Consider the following 22,181-nt stretch of genomic DNA (forward strand, 5'->3'; position numbering starts at 1 on the left):
TCTGCCCAAGCGCTCTGTTGCCTTGTCGGCAGCTCGTTTGCATCTCCGTGCTTAGCTCCAGTGCACGGAGCGTAAATTCTAGCAATTGAGTAATTTTGTTATCACCAAATCATTACGTGGCAAACACCACGCTTGGCTACGTACGGTGCGAAAGAGGTTCAACCTACTTACTTATTATTCGTGTTCATCAGCGGAAAGCTGCGTGGTTTGGCAGGAGCAATACCCTCAGGCAACTGCAGATTAAAGCGTAGGACCATCGCAATCCCACATCAACACAGATAAGGGGCAACATTGTATCTATATGTGTAGTGCTGAAAGGTGCAGGTGATGGAAAACAACCACCCTGTGGATCGTTTTTCTCGCGCCATTGCCGACAGAAAGAGGCCCCTCCGAGGGGTAACTTCCGTGAGCCACTCTAGCGAAGTTTTGCCCTTCGCCTGCGAGCTGGCCAGACGTCTTGAAGAAGAGGTGACACTGGCCGCCCATGCTTTAGGCCACTGCCGCACGCGACCTATCTGTCGGCTCACCAACCGTGTGTTTCACAAAAGGATGTTTATAAAGATTATTTTGCATTGCACTCCTGTGGCTCTTGGCTAGCCATCAAAGAAAGATGGTCACTGCATCGCGCGGTGCTTTCAGATGCGCTTCAAGTGGCCGTCTGGAATGCTCTTCCTTCCGATATTAGGAAAGCACTGGAGCTGCGCACTTTAAATCACATAGATTGGTAAACTCATTTCTTTACCGAAAGAACCAAGAAGATGAATCCCTGCAGTCACGAAAGCTTTAAATTTAACCGCCTCTACGGGGAGGGATTTCACATCCCTTCTATGTGACTTTACCGAAAGAACCAAGAAGATGAATCCCTGCAGTCACGAAAGCCTTTAAATCGAAATTCATTTCTTGATAACTGCTTTTTGTGTTTAGTTTATTGTGCTTCCCCCACGCTCCCCCGATTTGCACGGTTGGTGACGTACGGCGCGAAAGAAGTTCAACGTACGTGCTTCCATACCGTGTCTTGGCATCAACTTACACTCATACAGCATTTAGTATGTACACTTATCATTAATGGGATAAAAACATCTACAAATAAAACCCCAATTGCAGGGCCCTCGTGAAAAAAAGTCCTCTGACCCAGCGTGGCTTTCCTGCATAAATCAGTAACATAGCATCATGATGATAAATAATTCGTATTATCAATTACTATTATAGTAATATTATAAGTACTCAAAATTGTGTTCGTACGTGAGATATTGTTTTAGTAGTTGAGTACTTATAATAGGACACGTTATTATAGGTAGAGTACTCACACTTTGAACACAACAAAAACACTCAAGCTGCCTCGGACCGATAGCGTAGAAAAATGTGCGCATTTGGAATTTATGCTTCCTCTTCACACTCTTCAAAGCACATGCCCAAATGTCTATTTGTAGAAACGCAGAGAGTTTATTTTAATAGACGTGTGTGAATATATATATAAATGTCTAATTAACTATTGGTGCTCGGACGTTGTACGCATTAGCGGGTTTCACTTGCTCGTTCGCCCGATGTGACCCCCTCAGTTGACAAATTGCAACTCCCCCCCCCCACCCACCCACATCTCCTCCACACACATTTGGGAAGCGATTTTTTTTAAGGTATCTGTGAATAGTCCACTAAGAGCTGAACATTTTTTTTTTTTTACCAAGAAGGATGATGATTGAACCAACCTACATTGTAGACTTTGTACAGTGGAATATATTTTCTGTGTTAACTATTTATTGCGTCTGCAATTTGACAAATATGCACACTGCATTTTTTTTTCTTTCTTCCTTTTATGCAATGCTCAAGAAAAATATTTTCAAATGCGTTTTTGCTGCCCGGTGTCACGCCAGCCGTTTCTAAAAGGTCCTTGCATCGTTGTGTTCGTCTGAAAAGTTGCAGCGCCGTCCTTCTGAGGTGGCCAGCAAATGAGGCCCGATCGTGTTCGACTCGACCAGAAGCCGCAATGGAGGTACGATAATAAACATTTTAGGATGAGAAACACAATCGGTTCGTGTGCAGTTGTTCCGTGGATTAGTGCAATCGCCGAGTCGCTAAAGCTGGCGTTGGCTGGATCATGGGGAGGCCTTCACATGGCAGCGGATTGACAGCGGCTGCTACTGCTGATCATGATCATGATGACGATGAACACGGTAACCAGTTATTACGTATCGTCTTAAATGACAAAAAATACAAATTTTGATTTAAAGCTTTCGTGACTGCAGGGATTCATATTATTGGTTCTTTCGGAAAAGTCACGTAGAAGGGAAGGTAGAAGGGGAAATAATAAAATAATGTTTTATTTTATTATTTCCCTTCTACGTGACTTTACCGAAAGAACCAAGAACATAAAAAAATAAAACGTTAAATGTTATTTGCATCATTGCGTTTGAAATAACGGTCACGTATCACGTGATGAATTACAAATTCGGCAGAGCTGACTTTTGCCTGAGTTTTTTTTTCTTCCGTTTATATGAATTTTAAAAGGACATTAGCAAATGATAACGTGAAAATGTTAAGTGTTATACACAGCTTGCGTAGAGTGAGTTTGTTAAATTATGAGTTTACCCATGTTATTTGCCCGATATTTTTTACACATTTTCATACTCATATGCTACCTTAATCGAGTATAATAAAACCAAATGTAGAATAATACGAATAATTGTACTCAATAATTATTTTAGAAGGGCAGGACGGACCTTGACTGACCTGTGGTTCAACGACAACAACAAAAATCGTGTATGGACAACATTTGATGTTGATATCTACACCCAATGCATAAACAGAAACAAACGAAATATCCCTAACTTTATAACCATCGAAAACAGTCTTCATCCCGATTTAAAGCTTTCGTGACTGCAGGGATTCATCTTCTTGGTTCTTTCGGTGAAGTCACGTAGACTTTACCGACAGACCTGTTCTTCACCTGAGGACGGCTGCTTGCGTTGTGGCCGAAACGTTGTGAGAATTATTTTATTATGTTTTATTTTTATCATTTTATTATTTCCCTTCTACGTGACTTTACCGAAAGAACCAAGAAGAAGTCTCCATCCCGTCTGCGTTCTCTGCGCCAAGCTCCGCGATGACGGTGGCCAAGCGCCTCGGCTGTCATTTGCCTACTTAACAAAAATAAATTCCACTCATAGGCCACGGAGCTCGCACCTAATTTGTAAACGCTACGGTGATCGCTCCCACACACGCGCACGCGTGTACATCTCCCGCGATGGCGAAGCCATGCCCCCCCACCTCCCATTATTTTTATTACTTTTTAACTTCTGCCTCTGAGCTGGAGGCTTGACCTGGCTCCGTGCTCTGCGCCGCTGTGGGCCCACCCCGTCTGGGATTGATTCGCCATGTGTCACGAATAAAGGCGCCGCCCACGACCACCTCTGAGACAGTTCAACAGAAATCGTGCAGACTTTTCCTGATGGCTCCAGAGTAACATCTACTCCTACGTCCTGCCCCTACACTTCCCACCAACCCCCACAACTACAAACAAATGCGAAGGAATTCAAATTTTTAAATGTTTCCCTGACCAAACTGTCAATGTCCTCTGCGAAATTAGTATGCTTTTGCACAGCTGCCCGATGTGTTTTCAGGTTGTGCCGCGTGTTGTTCCATCACGATAGGCGACGTTTTTCTCCCAACTACTGTGAGCTTCGTCAAGAAATGAATAGTTCCTGTCTCTGCTTCAGATCCTGAAGAAGCTGCCAGCATGTGTAGTAGAACGTTAGACAACCGAATAGTTTCCCTTACTAATTTGTAATGTGAAGAAACGATTTTAAACTGAACTAAACCATTTTTATTTATTTTACCAGGTTAGACCCATTGAACTTTACAGTTCTGACCACGAATGATAGCTCAACGAAGTGACTTATCATGTGAACATTTATATAGCAGCCATAAATGTGGGGGGGGGGGGGGGGCAGAGGACCCGTAGAAAAATCCACTCGATCACGGGGAGAGAAATGCAAACTCCACATACACAGACGTCAGGGTCGGGATCGAACCCACGACCTTCTGTATACCAGGCGAGGTAGTTAACATCTCGCCGCTGTGGCGCACTTGGAGTGGCACGTCAGACACAACGCTAAACAGCATGCCACTAATTCCAAAAAGCCACCGGAGAACTCTACCGTAAATTCGTGAAAACCCCGAGCAGCGGTGTAAACTTCTCCTCTTGTTAGATAATGAAATGGCCATTCTCTGACCTCCCCTCTCTCACCGCCACACCCACCAAGCCCTCGTGTTGAAGTCATTAAAAAAGGATTTTACTTTTAATATCCAACACGCTCAAGGACATAACCCTTTTTTTTATTCGGTTACACCGCTCTCCGCTACTTTGTTCAGCACAAATAGAGCGTTTCGTTGCGGGCCCCACTCTCGCGTGAAGGTTAATCTGTAAATGGTCACCAAGACCCGCAGGCAGAGACACGAGAGTAGGTGTCGGGGCAGGAGCCCTTGCAGATATGGTTGGGAAAAACCCGATTTTTTTCAGCGGCAGGCATATGTTTTTTTTTAATACATTTAAACCCGATTTCGGGGAATTAAAACCTGGTTTAATGAATACGAAACTCTGAGAGGCTTAGGCTGCTTCCTCGTCGGTGCTGCTATCGTACTCGGGCACGGGGTAGTCGTAGAATGCGGCGGGCAGGTTGGTCGTGATGAACACGAGCTTCTCCTCCACAATCGTGGGCGCCAGTGAGTTCCTTAGCTTGGAATGGATGAAGCCCATCGTTGAGAAGTTGGCGAAGTGCGGTTCTGCAATTAGAACCAATTAAACCGGATTTCTCCCAATCTCAGATGACCGGGTTTAATATAAAAAGACAATTAAACCCGATTGTAAAAAAAACCCGACTGTGCCACCCTTGGTGCAGACTGCTTATCGGGCGTTTCTTTTCCAATCGAAGAAAGCGTCTTCGTCTCGTACAGTGAGAGATCATGGATAACGACAGCAGTCAAGTAGCAGCTGTCGTTATTTCATTGCAGTCCGTCAGCCTATGGGCCATGTGAACCACTGCTGATTTATTTTCATTTATTATTATTTTTTACCTACGTGACTTTACCGAAAAAACCTAAGAATATGAATCCTTGCAGTCACGAAAGCTTCAAATCTATAATTAACCACTGCTGAGTAAAGATCTCTTGACCAGGTCTAAATCCAATGCTAAGAATACCGTTTTACACACTTACTGTGTTTTTATTACGCGCTTTTATTTAACTCACTATGTCTGTTGTTGTTGTCGTCGTTTTCGTTGTTGTATCCTCAAATCTTGTAACTAAATTTTAACCCACTTCCCAATGTGGTATCGACTGCAAACTTGGTATAATTATGTCATACTGATGACAATACTATATTCTATCATAAAAAATAAAAAAACATATATTTTAAAACGTTATTTTGTATTTGTTATGTTTTGGCTTGGGTATAATTGTCCACGCTCAACTGATGTTGGTTGTAAATGACTACGGTCCCTTACGTTATGGCAAGCTTCGGGGCCACTTCCTGGAGTCGTGGAGTTCTGCCATTACTAGTACGGTACATTTCATTAAAGCGTGTTTAAAAAAGTAGTAATTTTAAATATTACTTATTTTATATTAATTTATAATAAGCTATGTATGGGCTTTTTAATCTACTGCGAGAGGAATGCCTCCCCACACTGTCTACCATGGTGGTTGATTTTAACATACCTCACCAGGATAGCAAGCTTCAGATCTGCAAAGGGGGAATTGGTTCAAAACCGGTTCGGATATCACTCACCAACAATGACAGCTGTGGTCCAGAAATCGAACTCTGTGTGCTAACAAGTGGCTCACTGCTCCGCCACCCCCGAGTGAGAAAAATGATTCTGTGATACCGTCTTGGTGCATGAAAAGGGAAGGCCACGCATTTGGAAACGGGCATTCTTCACATAATACGCATACGATGAAGAAAGGAGATGTCCCAGTACATCGCCCTATTATGCACTTTTGTGTTTATGGCCACGGTGTTGTTATAGATCAGAGGTCGGCAATCAAAATGGAAAGATATATATTTTTTCAAATTCGTAAAAAAAAGGCGCAAATATTTTAAAAGCCGCAATGCGCCGTGGTGGTGAATACAAGATGGTGTTGGGCCCTAATAAATAACGTGTCACGAAGTAGTGGTCCTTAAAGAACCGTATGTGATTCCAGAGCCGCAGGCTGCTGACCCCAGTTATAGATGAATGTGTTGCATCTTTAGCAATATATATGGCTGCAAAATGTAAAACATCTCTGCTTAAAAAGAAGAAAATGTACTCTATAAAAGTCTCGAGTGATGTTTTGCAAGTAGCTTGCATGATTTGTTTTTGCTCTTGCACCACAATGTTCGTAGCCAATTGACAGATTACCGTGGCATTTCCATGCTGCATTCCTTGTTCTATTATTAAATGTATGTCTCACCCAAAAAAACACAACTGCTAAATAAACATTCAGTCAATTATTTTTCTCAAAAGGTCACGGAATTTTTAAAACTGCCGTTGTAAACAGGCCTTTCCTGTGAGGGTTTCTGAAATTATTTTAAAGCAACCTCGTGACTTTTCTTCCGAAATACCAGTGAATTAGAAACATAATAACGACAAAAAATTGGCTATTCGTGTTTTTCCAAATTATCATTGCATTTCACCGAGGTAAGCACAAGCAGAGGATACGTACACTTTTTCACGGGCCCAATGTTTTCTCTCCCCCAATGCAAAACCAAGTGTGGAAAGTTGCAGATAGTTTTAGATTTGAAGCTTTCGTGAATGCAAGGATTCATATTCTTAGGTTTTTTCGGTGAAGTCACGTAGGAAAAAAATTTAAAATAATAAAAGTAAAATTAAAATAAAATAAAAATCACGACTTGATACTGCTATCGTGCTGTGACGGTTCCACCTGAAGACGGAAGCTTGTGTTGCCTCCGAAACGTCGTGATTTTATTTTATTCTACTTTTATTAATTTTTATTTTTTACCTACGTGACTTTACCAGAAAAAAAACCTAAGAATTTGCAGATAGTTTTTCTGAATGCGTCAGAGCAAACGAAATCAGTTTCCAGAGGAAGCTCGCAGCACGCTGAGTGAAACTGACGGAACCTCGTGACAAACAACGTGCGGGAAACACATCTACAAACACATCGGGTGAGAGTCGCATGGCGTACAAACACGTGCCCGAGGTGCTCTTCAACGCACGCTCGTGGGTTCATCTGCGAACGAGGGAGCCCAGCCTCGGTGGCGCCACGCCCACCACAGAGTTCGTGGGGTCACGGGTTCAAACCCCAGTCAGGTCTCACTGCTGTTTATTAGATGCAGCACCACAAAGCGCAGTCATTATAGGAATGAACCTGAGGCTAAGGTCATCTCATCCGGAGGTAAACTGTAAAGACCCCGTGGTGCCCCTGCACAAAATAGGGGCTATCGCGTGGCCAGTGTTTTGCATCGGCTCGCAATTTTCCATGCAAATATATTACCCACCACTCATGTGAGCCTACTTCCCACCGCTCATATATTACCCACTGCCGCTGTGTATTGCCCTCTCCTCGTGAGAGTAGTACAGTATATTGCCTGCTGCTTATATGACTGTTTCCCACCGTTCATTTTCGTGTTTTTCCCCAACTTCTCCTTCGAGTATATTGCCCGCTGCAAATATGAGTATATTGGCCGCCATTTATGTCGCTATATTTCCCACCCACGTGAGTATGTTGCCCACTCGTATGCAAGTATAATTCCAGTATATTTCCACTCATAATTGTCCACTGATGATGTGAGTGTAGTTCCCACCCATATGAGTATATTGTCCAACTGCATATGCAATTATATAGCCCACTACACATGTGAGTATTACCAACTCTCTGTCGTGTGAGCAGTATAATCCACACTGCTCCAGTGAGTATATTGCCTGGTAATTTTTACGGTTGCTGAAGTTTGCAGAGAAATGGTTGTAGCAGTGGCAAGATGTTAACTAACTCACCTGGTATCCAGGAGGTCGTGGGTTCGATCCCGACCCTGATGCCTGGAGTTTGCATGTCTCTCTCTGTGGTTGTGTGGATTTTTCTCCGGGTCCTCTACATTTAGAAACATGCTTTTAGAGTATTTGGCTGCTATACATTTCCACATGGTGAAAAGCCACTTCCTTGAGCTTTCATGGAGAAATCTTCAAAACGGTTAGGGATTGTGCCACGTGGATGCGTGTTTTGTGGTTGAATGTCGCACAAATAAATGCCGACTGCAGTACGATGGTGTATTTAAGAAGGTAGGGGTTGTTGTCTGATTATCGCGCTGTCTGATTACCTAAGTCACCAATTACTCTACGGACTATGGTTTCAATTACTCAACTTAATCGGATAACACGAATGTAATTGATCAAAAAAAGTCTCACTTCTATTCCGACAGACATGTGCCGCTGGACGGGTGGTGATGAAGAGCGTTCAGCTATGTCCTGAGCATCACCATTCGGGTCACGCTGGTGGGCGTGGCTCGTAGGGGGTTTCCCGCCTTCAAAAGGCAGCCATATTTAAAGGGTCCCAAGTAATAGACAAAAGTAGTTGATTCCAAATCTTCGTCGAGCAAGTGAGTTAATAGTCGCAGTTCTATCAAAATATTAATACTGCCGCTGTTGCACTGTGGGTGACGTCTACAGGGCGTGAAGGTGAACTCTAAACTCATCGCTCATGTCCCCATGTCAGCCAGCTGCTGCACCACTTGGTGCCACCAATTTACCCTCCCACATAATCTGACAGTACAGTAAAAACACACACACACACAGCAGTGCACCTCCGACCAGCACGGTCGGCTACGAATGGTGCGAAAGAAGTTCAGCACACGTACATACATACACAGCGTACATGTTCTGATCACAGTCGAAGTGATACTCTGTGCAGGAATTACCCCGGAACTCTATCACAATCGACCCAGAATCAATCCCAGACGCTGTACTTCTGATCCGTGCCCAAATCCCAGTGCTCAATCTTCTAATCTGAAGAGTTCAAAAAGTTAATGACTAACTAAAATAAAAACAAATTAAATTACCATCGTCGCCTGCTTCTTACGAAGTCTTAACGAAGTGCCGAATTTGCGATTGAATAATGTGTCAATGTCATCGCCGCGAACCCATTTGCCGTTTATCATGTATTCCTGCTTTGTTTGAAAGTGCGGCGGACACATCCTGAAATTAAAAAGTGCCAAGCTCAAGGCTCGCCTCCCATTAATCATGGCCCATGTGATTTTTGGTGGAGGGTGGGAGTAGGGTTGAGGGAGGCTTTGGTTGGGCACTTGTAGACAGAAATAACAGCACCCAAAAGGTGCTCCTCATAAACGGTGGGAAGGCAACGACTCCCATCCTCGTGACTCAGATCCATACGCCTGGCTTGCACCGCATCGCATTGTGCAATGCTCTCGGCCTTGTATAGACCACCGACTCAAAAAAGAGGGGTGAAATTCTGGGCATACAATCGAACACTCGTAAACCCTTCCACACACCACGAATTTGAAAATGTGGCCGGATGAAGAACTGCGTTCTGCCTTTATTTGCTTTCACCCAAAATGCTCCGTAGCAAAGCAAGATTAGTTTTCGTGCAAAGTTTCATTTTTCTTTGAACATAGCCCCATTATTTAGACGGGGTGCTCTTGCCAATAACATCTGGTAACCCATAGGGATTTGTTTAACAAGCTTGACTGCTGATGAACCCCAGAAAATTGAAACCAGTTTGCTTGGTTCAATGCATCTCGCTGGATAATATCGCTCCGGAAAACCTATAGGCAAATGGTCGAAAACATATTTTTACTCATATGTAAGACACATCAGACTGTAGTTGTTCTTGTGTTTGCTGTGACCAAGTGTGTCTCATTGCTGGCTGCTGCATTTTGAGGCCGGGTGGTCGGATCTTCAGACGCTGATTATTGCCAGCTTTACAATTCAGCGTATTCATTTGAATAAGTGCCACTTTTTTTTAAAAAAACGTAAGTTCTTTGGGAAAACTGATAGGATGGGCACGTTTTTGTATGCGTCCTGCTTACATCGCTTTTATCCACAAATTCCGCACGGGATACACCTTGGGGGCACCACCCCGAGACGGGATGCCGGGCTCCAGCAGAGTTCCCGAGTAACCTGCAACCGGACACGCCACGATTTTATCTGCAAATCTCTTCGGTCCCCTCTCAGAAAATGTGGGTTTCCCACTCGCGAGCCTTTATTATTGCAGCAATTAGCACAAATTGGAAGCAGATGACATTTTTTTGTATTTTTTTTGTATGCTCATAGAACTCCTCTAACCCTCCGGTTATGTACCTTCGTTGTTTTCGCGATGAATGTCGCCGTTTTGTCGTCTCGGCGAGGCCCTCATTTCGTTGCCTTATTGAAATTTGCCGTCGGTCACGAGCCATTTCGGTTCATTCTCATTTCTTGGGCGGTGCTCTTGTGTGCGCCTCGTGTAACTACGAGGAGCTAAATTCCCCGATGTTTGGGGGCTGCTACAAAATGGCATTCAAATCATGATGCTACTGTAATGCCACGTGCCCGCTTTGCCACAACCGCAAAGTTGGATAGGGAAGCTTCGTATGAACATTGGCGATGAAACGTGGCGCATTCGTTTTGGCACGCAGCTGAGTGACCTAAGTTCAGTCTAATGTTTTATATCCGGTGAAGGTCACTCGAAGGTCAACACATCCTGCAATGAGTGCCCAGTGTTCTACGGTCATCTGACCAAGAGGATTAATGACATCTCAAAGCGCAGTTGGATGATGCATCTCCACATGTGTTGTGCTTTATGCGTAGGCAAATACTACGTGGACTGATAATTGTTTTTTTACCCTTCTATCTGGCAACAAAACTGACACCATTTTACAAGGAGTCATGTTTGCATAGACCGCAATACCTGCAGTCATAATACAAACAAAAGAACATAACTCTGATAATGTGCACTGTCCTTGAAGTTGATTGGTCCACACCCGAGACAGCTTTCCTTAGAGCCTAGTCTCACATGGGTTGGACCAGATGACGCCAAAAGGCGCACAACTCAAAGACAATGTCAGAGTTATGTTCTTTTGTTTGTATTATGACTGCAGGGTATTGCGGTCTATGCAAACATGACTCCTTGTAAAAAGGTGTCAGTTTTGTTGCCAGATAGAAGGGTAAAGAACCAATTATCATATTTTTACTGGCAAATGAGGTTCCCATTACGTGGACTGTTACATTGCATGACATCTGTGAAAATGAGCTTCATAGATCATCAGATTCCTCCAGTCTGAATGAATATTTTCATTCTGAAAGATGCTGATGCCTTGGGGAAAGCTTCATCTAACAGTGGATGGAACATGGCAGATTATTATTTGTTATGAATCATTGGATCTCCATAGAACTGAATCACGGCACCTCTACAGGACATCATTGGGGAAACCAGTCTCACATTTTGGAACACTTGGCTGCCCGTTTGCTGGCAATGTCACTTTTTATTTTTTTACAGAGTAGCCTTGCATCGTTTTCAAATGGAACATATTTGACATCTCGCACAGACATTCGTCCAGCGGTGGACTAGTCATGGCCCGATAACGAAGATGATGATGATGACGTGTATGCAAAGTGGAGATGAGCTTCCCTGTGACCACGTGCACAAGAGCAGGGCACGGTTTCCCAGTCCTCCTCGAGTTCTCTGCCTGAGTGCAGGTTCTTGGTTCAAGTTCCCTCCATCCTGTCTGACCTTGTGCTTGCCTCTTCATTTCATCGTAGAGTCCCGCTTTTTCTTACACTACTGCAGGCATAAGTGCCCTCTTTTCTAAATCTTTTTTTTCCCCGGCATCGTTCATAGTAGAACCCCTTTCAAAAATTCTTCTCCTCTGACCATACGCCCACACTAGGTATTTGCCTTCCTCTGAATAATTCCAATGCAACGTCTCTCCTCCTTCCTTTTAGAGCTTCCTTCCATGAGCCTTCACATCTCATAACAATGGCCAATCCAGATCTTCAGCCTTCTCCCATATCTCAAAACCTCTCCATCTGTTAAAGTCTTACTTTCTTAGCCTCTGCAACTCTGCCATAGCCATATTCCACGATTCGTGATTGCAAGTGGCTCAATTTAATGACACAACCTTATGCAATCACATTCATCTGGGTCTTCTTGGGAAATAAAGTAGATAAATAAAGGTAAAAGTGCAGCCCTGCCATGCATGGCTTACACTGCATTCTAGATTTGAAGCTTTCGTGACTGCAAGGATTCATACTCTTAGTTTTTCGGTAAAGTCACGTAGGTAAAAAAATGAAATTAAAATTAATAAAAAATAAAATAGTAATTTTTATTATTTTTTACCTACGTGACTTTACCGAAAAAACTAAGAGTATTACACTGCATTAACTAAAAAGTTAAAATGTTTTATTTTACCAGGTAAGGCCCGCTGAGCTATATAGTTATTTTTCAGAAACGACCCGGCCACAAATGAAAGCTCAACGAATTGGCTTATCACGTGTCAATTTATATCAGCTAAATACTGTAAACGCATATTCATAAATGTGGAGGGGAACACCAGAGGACCCGGAGGAAAAACCATGCGACCACGTAAACTCCAAACATGCAGTAGGCCTCAGAGTTGGGATTGAACCCATGACCACCTGTACACCAGGTGAGGTAGTTAACATCTCGCCACCGCGACGCCCTACTGAAGGCATAAGAGCCTCGACCTGAGATAGCTGTAGTCAGTCCCTGTGGAGGGTACCTTGGCCTGAGTTTCATTCCAGGCTTTGCCTAATATCAGCGGCGACTGGCATCTGGGGAAGTATGGTCAAACAAGCCCCATGACCGACGCAGCGTGGGAGAAGACCTGCATCCAACAATGGTTTGACAAAGGGCCATCAATTACGATTCTTATATTTTCGTATAATTTTAAACGTAACTTAGTAATCACAAGTTTGTTTTGTTTGTTTACAATACACAGGACATGGCAAAAACCCATTAAGATAAATATTAGAGGGAGACTTGCATTTAAAAAAAAATACTTTGCAGGAAGCAGTGAGAGAAGTCACCCCACCCCAGGATTTAAAAGCTGCTCACTGAACCGCCGAGCATTTCACACAATTGCCCTGTCACTCACATATTTACCATCAAACGGACTTAAACAGCAAACTTAAGTGGGGCAATTTAGGCGATTTTTGAGCCATGGGCGACAGGCGTCTCCCAGCCGGGCACAGCGAGTCTGCGGGGCAGGGAGCTGAGTGGAGGGGTCACAGGAATAGAAGCCTTGGCGATGATCAAGTAACTGCAGACTACAAAGAAACCCCGGCACGATTCAAATGCTGGCAATAATAACGTGGTGTCTGTCCCCTAGAATTCCACACTAATGCCCATTGCATCGAGCCAAACCGTGAACTGCTTGGGAGGCGACGCTGAGGACTTGTACCTGCGAGCACAACTGTGTGCGTGCGCACGCGGTGGTTAAAAAAAAGTGTTTCAGGAAGAGAGGTCAAGAAGAAAGAATCAAACAAAAATATCACGTTTCGCTCGTTTTTTTTTTTTAAGAATTGCCCGGCGGTGGCACGGTGGTGACACGGTGGTTAGCGCACTGTGCTATGAACCCAGTGACCTGAGTTTCGGCCACGGCTAACGTTCACAGTGAGTGACATCTGAACTGGTCCAAGGTCCCACCTTCACCGCTACGTACGGCGCCAAAAAAGTTCAACATACTAAGTACGTGCAACCCGTGCTGACCAGTATTTCCACCGGTGGAAGCTACACCCAAGCCCGGTCAAGACAACGGTAACAGCTTTCCATTCGAACAGCAACGCTGCCACCCGGCCGCTTAAGCTGACCTTTTGTGGGCAGAAAGTAAAACGTAAAAGCCACCCCCCCTCCCCCTCCTCACATTCCTCGACATGACCCTGGATGGGAGCCCGACTGTTAGAAGCCATCTCGAAGGGGCCCGCAACAAAACCAAGGTCAGGGTGAGCCTCGGATGAGAAACGAGTTGGCGCAACGTGGAGCTTAATGCACGCGACTCTCCCAACAGCGGCGTCCGCGCCGGTCTAATCAACCACAAGATCAGCACGGTCCGCTACGTACGGTGCGAAAGAAGTTCAAAGTACACACATACAACACTGCCCATGGACTCAACACTGCCCATATACTCAAACACTGCCAATAGACCCAAGGCTGCCCATAGACTCAACGCTCCGCAACTCCGATTAGCACGCTTGGCTACGTACGGTGCGAAAGACGTTCAACGCTCGTACGTAAAATTGTGTTGCAAACGCTATCACGGTCCCGGATGAGGAGCTCGTTAACCGAGCCCGAACAAAGACGTCCCACGGTTCGACCCCCTCACCCCGGAAGCAGTGGTCAGCCCTGCGCTGCTGCAGAACATTGCATGGCAGACGGGGGTCAACGTCTTCTCTTCATGGCCTTGCCCCCCACCTCATCTCGCCTCTCTCACCTCCTTCCCACCACCTCCCTCGTTCTCTTCATTCCAAATCTTTGCCTCTCTTTGTTTCTCCTTCTCCCTGTGCCCAATCCCGGTGTCGCTCCTCCCCCCTCCTTGCACCCCTCCACTGGAATCAACCTCCCGTGCGCAGTAAGCATGGGGAGGCCTTTGTCTAGCAGTGGATTGTTAACAACCATTATTTATCGTAATTGTCCAGTCTTTAATACTTTGTGAACGATAATTTGAAGCTGAAAATGACAAGCGGACTAGTATTTCATATCATCATCATCATCATCATCGTAAGCCATGGTCAGTCTACTGCTGGATGAAGTCGCTTCCTCTCACGATCCTGCAATGTGACAATCCACATGGGACGTGCCCACAAGCCGATTTAATCGCTCCATCTCCTCACGGATGCTCCCACGCGAACGTTCCATGACTACCACAATTCATATTCGTAGTTTGCGTGTCTCTCTTCCCGTGGTCGCGTACATTTTTCTCTGGGTCCTCCGGTTTTTCCCTCCACATTTAGAATCAACATGCGTTTAGAGTATTTGGCTGTTATAAATTTCCACATGATGATAAGCCACTTCGTTGGGCTATCATTTGTGGCCACTTTGCTTTAAAAAAAAAACATGTAGCTCAGTGGGCCTAACCTGGTAAGCAAAAATTAGTTTTGTTTCAGCTGAACAATAATTGTTTCAGGGAATAGGAGGTGGTAAACGGTAAAGATGCAACCCCACAATCGCCAGCTCACCCTACTGCTGGCAGAGGGCTTCTACCAGAGCCCCCCTATAGAGGTGATTTGGCCTACCCGTCAGACTTGTTGAAAGAGGTGCCAGTACCTACACATTACTCCACCAGACGCGACCCACCGATCGACTAACTGTGGCAAACCCATCTACTTCCTACCGGCCGGGTGGACAGTCAAAGGGGACCTGTGAAACTCGCCCCCCCCCCGTTGTTTCTTCTGCCGCACCGGGAGATCGAACTCGGCGACCTCTGGATCCCAAGTCCAGTGTGCCAGGCATCACTCCGGGGCATCGGAAGACGATGCCGCTACACCGTGCATGCGGTCTCCGTGCACGCGCGGCGCGTGCGATGCACGTTGCACGTTCCGACCTTCTGTCAGCAAGTGGCAGGGACAGGTTTCCTCGTCAGATCTGTGTCAGAGAAGTGAGTGATGCTAGCTGTCTGCAGCTCGGCAGGGCGCTAATCTGCAGAAATACCAGGCGGTGACCCCCGCTGAGAGAAAGCAAAGTACATCTCCGCCGTGCGGGGAGGCGTTCGACACATGCCACGCAGCCGTGTTATTTCAGCACCGGCGCAGAAACAGACCGTACAAAGTGACGCCCAGCATCGTGCGTTTCACACTTTGCCTCGCTTCGTTTTCTCTCTTCTCTTTTGTCGGCCCTTCGGTTTGTCTACGCGCGGCAAACCGCACCCCCCGGATAGCGACTGCGATGGAGGCAGAGCGAGCGGGTCGCAATCACAAGGCTGCGACTTGAAGCCCAAGTTGGGGGTTCACTCGGCTCGTCGCTCGTTCGGGGCGGGGGGGGTGGTCGATAAAATGTTGTAACGCTGCGAAGAGTTCAACGGCGGTTTGTTCTACGCACAGACTGGCCTCCGCTATAGGAACGTGGAATTTCCACCGCCGGATCAGGAGGCGAGCAACGCCTCAATTGTCAATAGAGCAGGAATTCGCCTCCGACCTTTGACCTCATTACGGTGCGGAGGAGAGATTCGCCTCCGAGATGATTGCCGGCGGTGGTGGCAGCCGGACTGGCCAAAGAAAGATAGAATTTGTGTGCGCATTCAAGTGTCTTGAAATATCACGTTAACCACAAACTGCGAAACATAAGTGGACTACATCCATAAAACAGGTATTTTATTAGATCGCGTAAATATGGAAATGTGTCGTTAAACCCACCACCACCCGACACAGCCAATTAGTAAGGTTTGTTCTAGATTTGAAGCTTTCGTGACTGCAAGGATTCATATTCTTAGGTTTTTTCGGTAAAGTCACGTAGGTAAAACATTAAAATTAATAAAAGTAAAATAAAATAAAAATCACGACGTTTCGGAGGCAACACAAGCTTCCGTCTTCAGGTGTGTTGCCTCCGAAACGTCGTGATTTTTATTTTACTTTTATTAATTTTAATGTTTTACCTACGTGACTTTACCGAAAAAACCTAAGAATAGTAAGGTTTGTCACGTAAACAGAACGTGCCAATTGGTTACAACTACAGCATACCGGTGTGTTGGAGAGCCAAGCCACAACATTTACAATCTGAGTACAACATTTCGCCAGTGATTACAACTAACGATTAAAACTAACGATCTAACCCAAAAAGCGTGTATTATGGATGATATTGGTCGTGAAAGCTTACCTGTTGAACTTAAGTGCATTCCAGTTACGTGACATTTAAGCTCGTTTTACGATTTACAATTACAAGTATTTTAATCACTTTACTAGGAAGGATGAACTTTCAAAATGTACATAAGCATCCGAGTTCAAGCTGGAAATTTGATGCGATCATACTTTTTTAAATAAATCTGTGGGCCTTTGCTTTACTTGGGGCCTTACTCTTTTGCTTAGTTTGCCTTTGCTTATAAACAAGTGCCGTCGTCACTGAACATGGCCAAAATAGAGGCAGTTTCGCACACACTCTGGGGGCTCATTGTCAATTTTTTTTATTTTAAATACTCGAAATAATGAGTGTCATTTTGAAGGTAACCAAACGATGTATTTTTTTTTTTATAAAGCATGGCTTGCTCAAGACTTCGTCAATAGGCTATTCGCGCCATCACTGTGATGCCAGAGTGGATGAAAAAGTCAGTTTGAGTTTGTCCGGAGCCGTGGTTTTTATGAGCATTTTTCTACGATTAACAACAAGTTCCTTCTCTCTGAATTACAGTCATAATTGGTTGACGTACTATGCCCAAGTAAAAAAAAAGCCACTTTATGACGCGAATGATTTACCCGCATCTTTAAAGGGCCCAAATAGTCATCGGAAATCATGGAACTGTCCAATATAATTTCAGGGGCACCAACACACGGTGGCTTTATTTGGTAACGAATTAAAAAACAACAGTAAAACATATTCTTTGGGTCTTTCGGTAAAGTCACGCAGATAAGTTCAAAGAAAATAACAAAAAATTATTCTTTTAAAAAATGTGTTATTTTCTTTGAACCTATCTACGTGACTTTACCGAAAGACCCCAAATAATATGAATTCCTGCAGTCACGAAAGCTTTAAGTCAAGGTTTAACAGTAAAACATCGCCGTTGCAAATAACACACGCGGAAGCAATTTCTGTTCATGTTGGTTGGCCAATATCGTCATCGCCGCTGACATGTTTGGTTTTACAAAGCAGCATTCGAGGGAGCTGTTTTTATTTTATCGTTCATTTACACAGCGTTTATGGCCTGTCCGTGTAAATCACATGAATGAAAATGGGGTATTTCTCCATCTGTCGATCGTGTTTTACTTGTCGGAAGCGAAGTCAGCCATGAAACTGTTTACCTTTGCGGGGGGGGGGGGGGGGCGACTGTCGAGAATTCGGCGTTAAAATGCCATTTAAATCTTTGGAATTTTTCGACTCTCGGGAAAAACTAAATCTCACGTAAAAACCACCTACAACTGGTTGGTTATGAGGCGTTTTTTTTTTTTTGCGTGGAGAAGTATGACACTCCGTCGGTTTGTGGTTTATTTTTCGAATGACTGTTTTAGCAACATCCCCCAAGAGATTGCGCCGGAGAGACCCCGGGATCGTATGCCCAGTGTGCGAAACCATTGCAACGAGGCAGAATCATCCAATGGTATCATCAACATAATTCACACTAAAAACACTCCATTCATTCGTCGAGAGCCAATAGCCAAAAGGAGCGCTTCAAGTGGCTGGAAACCCACCAGCTGGGTTAAGACACTTTGACGGATTGTGAGGGCCTCTTAATAATGTCCAATAGTATATCTGACAAGAAATGAAAACACTTATGAGCCCTTCAGAATATATTTTAATGTGCTGAAGGGGGTTTATTTCTTAAATACACAAGACATGTTTAATACTCGTGAGCTCATATTTTTTTACGCGTTGCCAATGGAAACACGCTGCAGTGACTATGATGCAGTTTATGATTTTGCTTCCATTCAAACTAAAAGATTTTTTATTTTTACCAGGTAAGGCCCACTGAGCTATAGAGCTCCCTTTTCAGAAGTGACCTTGCCGCAATGAAAACTCGACAATGTGGCTTATCACGTGGATTGTTTTTTTATAACAGCCAAATGCTCTAGATGCATGTGTATAAATGTGGAGGGATAAATGGAAGGACCCATAAAAAAAATCCACGCGACCACGGGGAGAAAGACACGCAAATTCCAAATACGAAGGCGTCAGGGTCAGGATCGAACCCACGACCTCATGCGTACCAGTCGGGGGAGTTAACATCTCGCCACTGCGGCACTCCGAGCTCCAGGTTCCAGCAACCTACAAATTGATCACTCGGAATACATCCCATCTTATCAGGGCTCAGAAGCTCAGCAGGTGAGTTGAACGTGGATCGTGTTTGGATGTTTAACACGTAGAAGGCTTTCGCGACCAATATAATCCATAATATAGGTTTTTTTTTGGGCTATATCTATATATTAGCAAGGTTTGTCACGTAAACAGAACATGCAAATTCGTTACTAGTACAGCACACCGGTGCACTGGATATTGTAAATGTTGTTGACTTGTTCTCCAACACACCGGTGTGCTGTACTAGTGACGAATTGGCACGTTCTATTTACGTGACTAACTTTACTAATTGGCTGTGTCGGGTGGTGGTGGGTTTAACGACACATTTATATATTTACGCGATCCAACCGAAAAAAAAAACTAGATTACGAGTTGATTTTCGATTTAAAGTTTTCGTGACTGCAGGGATTCATCTTCTTGGTTCTTTCGGTAAAGTCACGTAGAATGGAAATAATAAAATAATAAAAATAAAACATAATAAAATATTATGTTTTATTTGTATTATTTTATTATGATTTAAAACATAATAAAATATTAGGTTTTATTTTTATAATTTTATTATTATTTAAAACATAATAAAATATGATGTTTTATTTTTATTATTTTATTATTTCCATTCTACGTTCTTTCGGTAAAGTCACGTAGAATTATATTTTTTACCGAAAAAACCAAGAAGATAGATTACGAGTGTTTGGATGGGTTACCGCCATGCATAAAGCAGGCATTGTAGGCTGCTCCAATGGCACTCCACCACCACCCCTCTGGTGAAGCTTTGCTTGGCTTGGTTGGGAAGTTGGTTCTGGGATGTGTAGTAGATATCTCATGGACTCGTTTTATTGGTTGTGAAAACTTCTTTGTTGTTTGTGCGTTTTTTTCGGTTTTGGTGCCATTTCTGAATGTTTATTCATTTTTTATTTCCCTTGGTATTAGGGCTTTCACTTGCTTGGTAGTGGCTGTATATGGGATTTGGACCTTATATATAATTAATGTACAGCGTTTCGGGATGCTGTTAGCGTGAATGACGCTATATAAAATAAAAGCAATTATAGTGATACCTCGGTTCACGAACTTAATTCGTGAACTGACTCTGGTCGTGAACCGAATTGGTCGTGAACCGAGGCACATTTTCCCACAGGGTTCAATGTAAATCCGGTTAATCCGTTCTGACCTTTTTTTTGGTTTTTGAAGCACAAAAATATGAAACAAATTACAATACACATTAGTATTGTACAGTATAGTAATGTATAAAGAGAGAACACTAACCTTGCTTGAGATGACTTCAGTAAGCACTCAAACGGGTGAACTGTACAATACAGTAAGTACAGTATTGTACAGTACAGTACAGTAGTACAGTACAGTACTGTATGTGCTAAAAAGCACACCAAAAAGCAAAAAGTCACTGAAAGTGTCTTCACAGTACCCACAGTACTTCTTTCTGTGTCTCTTCTTCTCTCCACGATCTTCCTACAGGAAGTCACGACCACGTGACAGCCTGGAAATAGCATTAAAATGGCCGCGGCTCCTGTTCGTGAACCGAAGCGGGGTTCGTGAACCGGAGCATATTTTTATGAACTTTTCTGTTCGTGAACCGAGTTGTTCGTGAACAGAAGCGTTCTTGAACCGAGGTATCACTGTAGTATTACATTGTCAGTCAATTGCAGCGTAGCAAATTCCATGGTTGTACCGTTCTATTCTACAATGTCTATGGCCCGCGCCTTCACCAACCCACAATATGAAGCTTGGTGAAATGTGGTAAAAAAAACCGTGACGGCCTGCACAGCAATAGGGGGCCTTCATCGAGCAGCTGTTTGACAAAAGTGCACGTTCTCCAATGTCCTCCCACGTGCAAATTACTCCTCGAATCACATTGTCCCAACAAAGCCATGCAGGACCCTTCTGAATAAGCATATTGACAGCCAGTTCGGCAGTCCTGGGTGAGTAAATTACAACGTTTTTACACCATTGCAACCTCATTTGCCAGTAAAAAAAATATGATAATTGGTTTTTTACCCTTCTATCTGGCAACAAAACTGACACCTTTTTACAAGGAGTCATGTTGCATAGACCGCAATACCTGCAGTCATAATGCAAACAAAAAACATAACTCTGATAATGTGCACTGTCCTTGAAGTTGATTGGTCCACACCCGAGACAGCTTTCCTTAGAGCCTAGTCATGTGAGACAGCTTTCCTTAGAGCCTAGTCATGTGAGACTAGGCTCTAAGGAAATTTGTCTCGGGTGTGGACCAATCAACTTCAAGGACAGTGCACATTATCAGAGTTATTTTTTGTTTCATTATGACTGCAGGTATTGTGGTCTATGCAAACATGACTCCTTGTAAAAAAAAGGTGTCAGTTTTGTTGCAAGATAGAAGGGTAAAAAACAAATTACAACGTTTTTGTTAATTAACCCTCTCTGACTTATATTGAAAGCATTGAAACGAACGACGGCATGAGCTGCGTCCATCCGTCCGTCTGGAGTGCTGGGTCACGATGATCTCGGAACGATGCTCCGGTTAGGAACGGAACTTCAGTGTGAAGTTGCGTTGCCGTGAGGGAATTCGTCTTGGAGAAATGGAAAGAGAAGAAGAAATAAAAAAAACGGCGCTACTTTCCGGCTCGATGGCCAAGGTCGACGGCGTTCGTTGCGTGCGATGTCACGTGTCAGACGCTGTGTGACGTCACGTGTCAGACGCTGTGCGACGTCACGTGTCAGACGCTGTGTGACGTCACGTGTTAGACGCCGTGTGACGTCATTCCCACAGACGCACGTTGGAGAGCGTTACAGAAGCGTTGCGCGCACGTGGTTTGTCTCCCTTGTTATGAGCGTAGGAGTGAAAACGCATTACGCTCGAATGTCATTCGCCGCCTTTTGTTGCTTCATAAGCACTCTTTTGAAGCGTTGCTTTTGGCTGCACAAAAACATTTTCGCCCACTTTGCCCTCTCTTAAGGAGAGAAAGAGGTCGAATGAAAACTTCTCCGGCAAGTCGGCGCTCAATGTACCTGTTGAAAGGGGGAACCCCACGCTCTGCCTCGTGTCCCTTTTGTTCCGCTGCGACAGATTCCGAAAACAGATGCCCTTTCAGTCGTGTCAAGGGATCCGTTGCAGCAGGTGATGGGCATGCATCACACGTTTGTTTGGGACTCGAAATAATTTTGCCTAAAACATGCCGCAGCTCCCTCCAGGGCGAACGAGCGTGGGGGACAACCGCGGACAGAGAAGTTCGCGTGCGGAGTTTCGCGAGCGA

The sequence above is a fragment of the Lethenteron reissneri genome, chromosome 54 (genome assembly GCF_015708825.2).
Source record: "Lethenteron reissneri isolate LAM-NWPU_2019-01 chromosome 54, ASM1570882v1, whole genome shotgun sequence".
Lineage (NCBI taxonomy): Eukaryota > Metazoa > Chordata > Hyperoartia > Petromyzontiformes > Petromyzontidae > Lethenteron > Lethenteron reissneri.